General features: G+C 48.7%; 1 long non-coding RNA gene across 1 annotated transcript; it reads right to left on the bottom strand.

The window, feature by feature from the left end:
- Window positions 1–290: 290 nt before the first annotated feature.
- LOC126933514 (uncharacterized) lies at window positions 291–10,446 on the bottom strand. The gene is made up of 2 exons (XR_007718646.1): window positions 10,226–10,446; window positions 291–1,821 (listed from the first exon to the last, which is right to left on the bottom strand). It is a non-coding gene; the product is annotated as an uncharacterized LOC126933514 (long non-coding RNA).
- Window positions 10,447–11,116: the final 670 nt, after the last annotated feature.

Below are 11,116 nucleotides of genomic sequence, written 5' to 3' on the forward strand. Positions count from 1 at the left end.
ACTGGGATAATATACAGAGACCAGACCAGTGAGTAGGCCTGGGTCTTAGTCCTTCTCTCAACCTGGGTGAGGCCTAACAGCCACAGGAAAGATGTGCCTAAGCCTGGAACCCATGGCTATCCTCAACTATCAGCTAATTTGAACCTCTGTAACAAAACGCGAGTGTGTGTGATTGTGCATACGCGTGAGTGTCTGCCTGTGTGCATCTACACAGGTGATTTCTCAGGCTCGGGGTATCTAGAGACACCTGGGTGTATTTGGACAGACTTGAAGTGCTCTTCATTTTATAAATAGGGAAACAGTTTATTTCAGTTCATAGAAGTTGACATCTCCACCTGATACATGGGATATATGTGTGGCAAACCCCATGGTTGCCAAGGAAGGGGGAGGGTCCCTGCTCATCTGCTCTCCTCCCCTCCACCCATGAGCCCCTCTTCCACCATCCTGTGTTCTAGGCCCCTTCCTCTCCTCATAGCCTTTATAAGGAACAAACAAACAAAAAAACTTGAGATGGGCCGGGTGCGGTGGCTCACACCTGTAATCATAGTGCTTTGGGAGGCCGAGGAGGGTGGATCACCTGAGGTCAGGAGCTCGAGACCATCCTGGCCAACATGGCAAAACCCTGTCTCTACTAAAAATACAAAAATTAGCCAGGCATGGTGGCTGGAACCTGTAATCCCAGCTACTCAGGAGGCTGAGGCAGGAGAATCGCTTAAAGCCAGGAGGTGCAGGTTGCAGTGAGCTGAAATTCTCCCCTGCACTCCAGCCTGGGGGACAGAGCGAGACTCTGTCTCAAAAAACAAACAAACAAACAAGCAAAACCCAGATGATATCATTGAGGATGCAAAGATGCTTTCATTGTCTGGGGTCCCCATCTGTCCTTTCCTCCCCTGGGCATCTCATGGCCCCGCCTTTTCCCACAGGCCCACCCCCTACTAAACAACTCTGTGCCCTTTGTATTTTTCCCCATAAAGCCTTGCAACAACCTTGTGAGGAGGGTATTATTACCCCCACTTTATAGGTGAGAAGACTGCGGCTCAGAGAAGCTGAATGACTTGTCCACAGCTCTCAGCTGGCCCCTAGCAGGAGTAGGGTTAGACCTCAGCCTTCTTGCCTCCAAGTGTGTGCTCTGAACTGGCAGGCCGGAGGCTGCTCTGGGGAGGACGCACTGTGTCCCATGACTTTCCAGCCTCCTCGGAGCTGCTGAGCTTCCTGGCAGGAAGCCCATGGCTGCTTCTCTCCCTCTGCCCCCGCCCACACTCCAGAAGCACTCGGCTTGAGCTGATAACCACGGCAGGCGCTTGTGAGAGGGTTCTGACACCACAGGAGCTCTCTGAGGGGCCAGCCTGTGGGGAGGCAGGTGCAGAATCCACAGCTCCCATCCTCCTGCACCACGGACACCAGCTTCCATACAAGTGGCCCTGGAGCCCTGACTCCCAGCTGTTAGCACCAGCGATCCTTCTCAGGAGCTAAGCCTTGGCACTTCCCAGGTCTGTAAGAGGCCAGATTTCTCTTCCAGAGAAACTTCATCTGTGTCTGAGCCCAGGGCCTTGTCGCCTGGCCAGTGTCTTCATAGCTCAGATCCCTGTAACTATGAAGGGATTGGTCCTTCCAGCTACATTCCAGGAGAGAGGTGATGCCTTTTCCATTACATACCAGGCTCTTGAGTCCTTTTGGCCATTAAAGGACTAGAAGAAGTCCAAAAACTTCTGGTAGTCTCTGAACCAACTCAGGTACTTCAGGTGTCTCCTGCAGTGAAGCAGCTTTCCATCCCAGGCAAAGGTCTGGGTGAGGTCAAAACCTGGGGACAAGGGTCTGGAGCTAGACGGAAAGAAAACAAGGGAATGTCAACAGCAAATGTAGCAGGACCTGAGGAACTGCCCCCAAAGAATCCAGGGGTGTCTGCAACGTACACATATAGGGAGTAACATTTTAAACAGAGTTACTCTGTAAAGTCAGCAAACAAGGAAAGATCCCCTATGATCAGACTCACCCTTGACTCTTCCCTCAGAAGATACCTTGTTGAAGACTCTGACAAATTGGTGTTTCCGTCAGCTTGGGAACAGCTGCTGTGATTTTGGGTGCACATGCAATGGACTGACTGTCTTACATTTAGGGACCATGTTGTGTGGAAGTGTGTATCACTAAGCACTAGACTCACGCACACACATATGGGTGCCAGGGCTGACTCAGGCAGATGGCTGGCTTCTGGCTCCTGGGGCATATGCTCACTACACAGAACAGCAGGCTCAGTGGCTCGAATGACTGCACCTAAGCTGTGATCTGTGATCGCGTGATATGACTCCCCCGTGTTGACGCTCAGCATCTCCATGCCTGTTTGCGCTGGGCTGGGCAAGTAGCAGTGTTGGGACAAACAGCATAAAAGAACAGAGAGGCTGCCTCATGGACTTGAACCTGTGCACATAGGCCACCTTTGGTTTATTTTTGGAAAGTTTCTCCTTTTGAAGTGCTCCCTGTTGCTGCCTCCTTACGACATCACGTATGAGGCAGCCAGGGATGGGACCACTTTCTGGAACAAAACAATGAAGTTTCTCTAGCACAATTGTGTTTTAGAGCCTCTGCCCTCTCCTGCACTGAAAGTTATCACGTATTAAGGGAGTAATTAAGGGGTAATTAATCCCACGAACTGGAGGCAGGTGTCTTCTCTGTACTGGGGAAAGGTGGATACACATGTGGGTTTCTGATGTGGCATACCTGACAGAGCACCTGGGTGTGGGGGTGGTGGGGAGAAGGGCGGGGGTGGCGGGGAGAAGGGCGGGGGGGCTGGGAAGAAGTGTGGGGGGTGGTGGGGAGAAGGGCGGGGGGTGGTGGGGAGAAGGGTGGGGGGTGATGGGGACAAGGGCAGGGGGTGCTTTAGGTGCCCAGGCAAGAGCAGGGACAGAGGAGCTGCTTAGGTCAAAAACCCTTCTGGTTGGGAAAGTGAAGGGTAGCCCCAGTGCTAAGGAAGCTGCTCTGAAAACAGAAAAGATAAGGAAGAGGTCACTGAATCGTGCCTAGGTTGCAATGATTTGAAAATCTTTCTCCAAATGACTGATTTTCCTTGAAAGTCCACTGAAAAACATAGGTAACTGGTGTTCTGCAAATATTTATACCAGTATTTTAAAATGCATTACTTTTTATGACAAAAGCAGTACAATGGTTCCTATGAAAAAGCTAAATATCAAAGCGAAATACAAAAATTAGTTGGCTATGGTGGCACGCACCTGTGATCCCACCTTCTCAGGAGGCTGAGGCAGGAGAATCGCTTGAACCCGGGAGGCAGAGGTTGCAGAGAGCCGAGATCGTGCCATTGCACTCCAGCCTGGGCAACAAGAGTGAGACTTTGTCTCAAAAAAGAAAAAAGAAAAAGAAAAAAGAAAAGAAACATGGATTTGGTCTCAGCTCCTGATTTCTGGCTCCTAAAACCCTGGTAGATAGGGGTGCTAGGAGACTCTTTTGTTCAGATATTTGGTCTTTGACCCCAGTTCCTGACGCAGAGCTCCTAAGACCTCTATAATTTCCTGGGTGATAGAAATGTCCGACACAGAGCTCCTAAATCCCTTGGAATTTCCTGGGTGATAAGAGCATATTATGTTCTAATGAGGTGGCTCCTAGTGGGTTCCTGGATAGGCTCAGGATGGAGACTGGTTGCCAGGGAAACCATCCATGTGGTTAGAGCGTTGAGACTTTCAGCCCCATCCCCTAACCTCGACAAGGGGACAGGGGCTGAAGGTTGAGCAGATCACCAATGGCCAATGGTTTAATCAATCATGCCTACGTAATGAAGTCTCCATAAACACCAAAAATGGCTCAGCTTGGAGAGCTTTTAGATAGCTGGACGGGTCCCTGGAGGGTGCCGCACTGGGGAGGGTGTGGAAGCTCCGTGCTCCTTCCTACATGCATGTGCATCTCTTCCCCCAGGCCGTCATCTGCATCTTTTGTAACAATCCTTTATAATAAACTGGTAAACATAAATAAAGTGTTTCCCTGAAATTCTGTGAGCTGCTGTAGCAAATTAATTGAACCCAAGGAGAGGGCCATGGGAACCCCAATTTATAGCCCGTTTGGTCAAAAGTACAGGTCACAACCAGGACTTACACTTGGCATCTGAATTTGAGGGCAGTCTTGTGGGGCTGAGCTTTGAGATCTGACACCGTCTCCAGGTCTGCTGGAGAATCGCTTGCTTGGTGTGTGGGAAAACAGCCCTTGTTCATCTGGTGTCAGAAGTGTTGTGCTGAGTGTTGCGTGAGAGTAGGAAATACACTGGTCTTTCCTATCACACAGAGGTCCTTTCCCAGGACTCCTGTGGGCAGGCAACACCCCCAGGGCACCCACCACCTGCCCTGTCCTTACAGTTCAGCAATAGTCAGATTCTGAAGCCCATCCTTTCTCGCACTCTCCTCCACTGCTGTGTAGCAGAAAGAGGGCTGGATTTGGGGTGGGGGAAGGGTAGGGAGAAGATTGATGTTTCTTGCCCATTTAACGCCATCCGAAGAGTTTACGTACATTTAAGTCTTTCATTGTGAGGTTAAATGACGTGCCCAAGTTTACAGAGCTAGGAACTGGGAGAGGTGTTTCTGAAACCTGTTCTGGCTGGTGGACAACTAGAAGACCTTGGTGTTCCAGTAACTCACCCTTGGAAAAACGGCTTCACCTCTGTGAGCTCCATGTTTCTATAAAGTGAGAAAGCTGGTTCTCAACCTTGGCTGTGCTTTAGAATCACCAGAGAAGCTTCAACACACTGACACCTGGCTCCACCCGGGGCTTCAGACGTTACCAGTCCAGGATGAAGTCAGCCTCACCTTCTCTGGCTCTGTGCTGTGCAGTGGGTTCAAGGGGCCCAAACATGGTCAGGCCAGAGTAGGACTGTCCCTTCCAGGAGTATGGATGTTGCGAGTCCCCACTTTCTTTTCTCTCTCTAGATCTGGTTACCCAGACTAAAAAGTTCCCTTGCCCAAGAGGGTGTCAGGGTCCAAAATCTGTGGGGTCACATCTCGGATGCCTCACTTGGTGATTACAGGCAGATGCCTTAACCTCTCTGTGCTCCTCTGTTTCCTAACCTATCAAATGAGGATAAAAATAATGCTTGTTTCACAGGACTGTTGGGAGAATGAAATGAGACAACATGAGTAAAGGGCCTAGCGCAGCGGCTGGCGTTCGGTGAGGCCCTTTCTCCATCTCCTTCCCTACTTCCTCGAAGGAGCGCCCTCCACCATGGCGGCCCAATGGAATGATCTCCATTCACTCTGTGTCTGTGAGGCCTGAGTTCAAAGGATCACGTGGAAGAGTCCTTGATGTCCAAATAAAGGGAAAATAGAGGACAGTCCAGAAGGGAGACAGGTAGAAGCACCAGAGGAGATGAACCCATTTTGGGGGCTGATGAGGGAGCTGCCTCCATGACCCTAACTCTAACCCCAACCCTAACGCTTCTCTCATTCTCACGGGATCTCTCACTGAGATGCCCGGATGCACAGCTGGCTTCTCAACAAGGAATTGGGCTTGCTCTACCCAACTGCTCAACCATTAGTAGAAGTTGGAGGAGCTCACTCTCTGAGATCCAGAGAAGTCCCTTAACATGAGAGCCCCAGCCAGGTGGTAGCACTGACTCCGTCCCTGTCCCCTTTCAGATGGTCCAGAAAAACTCTCATAACACCTCACTGTCTGTTTTTTCTCCCAAGGGCTGGGTTGTGACTCATTGTGTCATTATGTCAGGTCATTATGTTTTGTGACCTGGTGGTTGAGCTTTCCAAGGCTCAGCCAGGGAGAGGCCAGGCCCCCTTCTTAGGACCCAACCTTCGCACTATCTCTGGGCCTAGCTCTGTCTGCTGTGGCTGCGAGGCTGGAAGGACCTTCATCTTCAGGGAGGGAGGAACCCTGAGCACTGTAACCCGATGCATCTGGGGTCCCTTCTTTGCTTCTTTGCCTCGCCACTGGTTAGCTTTTTGATCTCAGGCCAGTGGCTTTGCCTCTGGAGAAGAGCTTAGCACAAGTTATCCTGTTTGCCTCTATCTACCTTTTGTCAGGCTTGATCATGGGGCACGGTTACTTCCTCACAGCTGGAAATGAAGCTGAGGAGACGAAGGATGCAAAATTCTGGGCCTCCCAGGTCAGTATCTTGGAAAGAGCACTGCACACAGGGCCTCATGTGCTGTCCTGGCAAAGCCACCCACTGACTGCCACCTTGGACAAATCAATAACTTCTCTGGACCTCATTTACACAGCTGTGCTAGAAGGCAGTTGGTTTAAATCAGTCATTCTCAAAAGTGAATTATTTAGTACACTAGTTTTGCAAGCTGCTTCTCAAAAAAAAAAAAAAAAAGAAAAGAAGAAGAAGAAGAAGAAGAAGAAGAAGTCTCAAAGGTCAAATAAGTGAGGAATCCTATAAACTCCACCCCCAATTAGCACATGATATATATATATATATACACACACACACACACACATATATATATATGTCAGCTTATTAATGGTTCTGAGAAATCCAGTAACGAAGAAGCCAGTCTGGCTTTGTTTAAGTCACTTTTTCCTGAACTCATTTGGCCATGAACCTTTTTTCCCTTTTAATTCCTATTAACATCCTGGCGTACTAGCAACGGAAGAAAAACAGGTGAGAAATGATGCTCTAATTTGGAGCTGGGTCTCTCAAACTTGAAAATGCATGCAAAACACCAGGGGATCTTGGTGAAATGCTTCTAATTCAGCAGGTCTGGGGTGGAGCCTGAGAGTCTAGATGTCTAACAAGCTCCCAGGTGATGCCCGTGATGCCAATCTAGGGACCACGCATCAAATTGCAAAGGGCTGATTCCAAAGGCTTTGTTTGGCTTCAGTATTGGAAGTAGTATAGAAACAGTGGCTCAGGGACTCTGAAATCATGAGGACCTGGGTCCGGGCCCTGACTCCACCACTTACCAGCAGTATGACCTTGGACAAGTCATTTGACCTCCCTGACATTCATTTTCTTATCTGTAAAGTTAAGATATTGATCATGTCTGCTCCATGGGATTGTTTGAGAATTAAATAAGACTATGCAAATAAAACACAAGGCAAGACCTAGCCCATGATAGGAGCAAAATATATGCTGGTCATCACTGATGGTGAGACACAGTTCAAGCCCCTCCTATCTGTAGGCTGACACCTACAGATGACACCTCTTTCCCTGCTCCCACTGTTACTTGCATCACTGACTGCTGCTCCCAACCCTCCTTCCTCCCCAGTCCCAAGGCCCTGTTGTCTCTGTGTGTGTGACTCTACATGATCTCTCTTCTCTAGCACATTCTGGTAACCTCTCTTGCTTTCAGGGCATCAGAGGAGCTGAGGGATCATGGCTTCTCCTCTGATGATTACAGACAAACTGTACTAGCAGCCCACTAGTAATAGTACAACCCACTCAGGCAGAAGCTGGGCTAACACAGATAGGTCTTCCTAACCCTGTCCAAATGGGGTCCTCATTGACGGGTGAAGCGAAGCATCAGGGTTAGCACGAGCCCATCACACTATCCTGGGCACAGGCCCTACTGACTGTCATAGAATTTGTTGTATGTCACATGCAGCTACTTGAGAGTATAACTCTCACTATATTCACCTTTGTGTTCCTCAGTAGTGTGTCTGCAATGGAATTGTATTAACATGTTCACCTGGTAAAAAGAAATCCTTTATGAGCTAGCAAGAACTGTATTTGGGCTCAGTTAAACTCCCTGCTTAATTGCAATTATGCTTAAACAATGGATTAGGACCATATCACTCTGGCTGCCCTTGATCTTGGAAAAGGAAGGGAGAGGGAAGGAGGATCTCCATTTATTGATCACCTCTAGGTGTTTTGCTTTTGATACATATCATCCAAGCCTCTCAGCAACCCCACGTGACAGGTATTCATATTCTTATTTATCAAATTCAGAGAGACTAAGGAATTTCCCTAAATACACACAAGAGTAAGCAGCGGAACTGGGATTAGCATTTAGGATAATTTGACTTTATTATCACTATAGGCTTTCTCTCTTCCCAATTATCATGGCAGAAGATGGCTGCTATCGACTTCCACGTTTTACACGTTATTGGAACACCTGGAAAGAAAATAAATCTCTCAACTTCACCCTGGTCTTGGGTCAAGTTCTACATCAGGACCAATTAATGTGTTCATAGAGACCGTGTCACATTGTGCAAGCATGGCAGCCTCTGATTGGACCATGTGGATGGGAGGCAGGATGAAGGAGAGTGGGTTAATCAACGCCTAGATCAGGGTGCTGGGCAGGTCCCCAGTGACTTCCAGTCTATGGCATACCCCTTATTAGGGGGCGGCGACTGGTAAAGGAGATATTAACAGGCAGATGGGGACGAAAACTCCATCTTGATCAGATCCAGGTGCCATGCTGGCTGCCCTGTGGCCCTGGTACATGTTGTCACCACCAGCTCCCCCACTGCAGTAGCCTTTGTTTCCTTTGGCAGCCTCCTCCTTGGAGGGCTGAGGATGGAAATCAATCACATCCTCACCCCTTACCTCTCATCTCTCCGTCTGGTTGCAGAGGCTGGTGTGTGGAGCATGGTGGCAGATTCCACAGTTGCACATATCTGGGAACATCTGGACCCCTGAGTCCCTGCCACACCATATTACATGCCCTTCCATTTGTCCAGCATGGAAGGGGGTAGTAGAGAGATGATGAGCCTATGCAAGAGACCATTAAAACCAAGACTTTCCGGAATTTCCATGGAGTTGCGGGGTAAAACGAGGTGAAGTGCAAGTTGTTAACCATTCCTCCAGACTCCCAAAAATGACTTTAGAGAGCCTCCCTGACCCTCCCCGCCAACAAGCCATCCAGAAATGCAAACACCATTTAAAGCTGACAGCTCCAGCTTGATCATTGTCCTCTACACCATGCAAATGTGAGCACACTTAATTAATAACCTGGGATGCCCTATCTCCTGCACACTGGGAGGGCTCAGTGCCTTTCTCTTGGTCACCACTGCTAGCTGATTTTTAATTATCTTTCGGGACTGTCGCCTTTTGAAATGCCGCAAAGGAAATGCTCACCCCAGCTGGGCCAGGGCCAGGCCTGTTGGAGAACAATGTCCATCCCAGAGTCCATTGTGCTGATCTCTCGGCTGGAACGACAGCCCTCAGACGGGAGAGGAGCGCTTCCCTGCAAACCGAGAGAGGGCTTGGTGCCTTTTCAGCATTCTGTGTCTATGGAGCTGACATGACTTAAAATACTGACCTCTTTTTAAACTTTTAAAACTTTGTTTCTGAAAATACTGCCTTGAACAAGGCAACTGGGGTCTTTTATTATGTTTTAATCCAACAATTATGATGATTTCCCCTCTAATTGTAGCAGCTGGTGTTTATTGAGCATCTATTCTGTGCCAGGCACTGTGTTTACAACAATTTTATTTTAATTTTCTTAAAGACGAGCGTGGGGCTGAGCATAGTGGCACATGCCTGTAATCCCAGCACTTTGGGAGGTCGAGGCGGGTGGACCACTTGAGCTCAGGAGTTCTAGACTAGCCTGGGCAACATGGCGAAACCCCATCTCTACAAAAAAATACAAAAATTAGCTGGGCGTGGTGGCACACGCCTCTAGTCCCAGCTACTTTGAAGGCAGAGGTGGGAAAACTGCTTGAGCCCAGGAGGTCAAGGCTGCAGTGAGCCGAGATCACTCCATCGCACTCTAGCCTGGGTGACAGAGCGAGACCCTGTGTCAAAAAAACAAAACAAAACAAAACCACCAAAAAAAACCCCAATGTGATACTATAGGCACTGTGTTTTACATGCATTGCCTCATTCACACCTTGCAACTGTGTGAAGCAGGTACATTTACTGCCCCCCTTTTACAGAGGAGGGGACTGAGGCTCAAACATTTATATCCCCCTCCCCTACCTGAGGTCTAAGTGGCAAGTAGAGAGTGCTGGGATTTGAGCTCAGGGAGTCTGATTTCAGAGCCTACCTTTTAGCCATGACCTTCCTCTTCCCTCCTCAGAATTGAGTATATATTCCATTCTGCCCAAGAACAGGTCCTGGCAAAGCACCCACAAACCCCAAGCCTTGGTCTTTAACTTTTATTTAATATTTTTATAAGACAGCATCTCACTATGTTGCCTAGACTAGTCTTGAACTCCTGAACTCAAGCGATCTGCCCGCTTTGGCCTCCCAAAGTGCTGGGGTTACAGGTGCGAGCCACTGTGCCCGGTCTGATTTATATCTTCTACTCACTCCATCCCGGTAATCTGTGCTTACCTGCTTCTGAAAAATAGAAGGACTGTGTATGGTCAAGGTGCCATGTTCTTGTCACCACAGTGAGTGTTGAGAGCCAGGGCCTTGGTGGATGAAGACACAAAGTCTGCTTCCAGGAATGGACGGCGAAGCTCCTGGGTTTGCCGGCTCTTGCAGGTTCTCCAGCGAGCTCCACTGGATGTTTCAGGAAAGATGTGGCTCATTCTCTCCTCAACTGGGATGTTGCAAGGAGAGGAGTGAGAAAGGGGGCAGGACAGCAGCAAGGCATTCCAGAGGGCTTTCCTGCTTCCTGCTGCTAATGGTTTTTCCATTGCTGTGACTTTGGGCCTGCAATCCTTCCCCTTTACTTGGCTCTAGAACTTTCCTCTCTAGCATTTTTTAAGTCACAAAGCCAACAAGCCCGAATTTTAAAGTAACCCCAGACCAAACATGGTGGGTTGAACTGTGTCCCTCCGAAAGACACGTCCAGGTCCTAACTCCATGTACCTATGAATGTGACTTTATTTGGAAATAGGGTCTTTGCAGGTGTAATTAAGGGTTAACATTATTCTGAAGAGAAGACCCTAAGGATCTCTCAGGTGGGGCCTAAATCTAACGACTGATGTCTTTATTTAAAAAAAAAAACAAGTGAGAGGAAGACTTGAGACACACAGGGGAAAGCCGTGTGACGATAAAGACAGAAATGGAGTTAGGCCGCCACAGCCAGGGAATGCCAGGAGCCACAGAAGCTGGAACAGGTGGGGAAGGATTCTCCTCTAGAGCCTTTGGAGACAGCATGACCCTGCTGTCACCCTTTATTTTGGACTTCTAGTCTCTAGAATGGTGAGAGAATAAATTTCCGTTGTCTTAAGCCAACTCAGTTGGTAGCAATTTTTGTTAAGGCAGTCCTAGGAC

Source organism: Macaca thibetana, chromosome 13 (assembly GCF_024542745.1).
Source record: "Macaca thibetana thibetana isolate TM-01 chromosome 13, ASM2454274v1, whole genome shotgun sequence".
Classification (NCBI taxonomy): Eukaryota; Metazoa; Chordata; class Mammalia; order Primates; family Cercopithecidae; genus Macaca; species Macaca thibetana.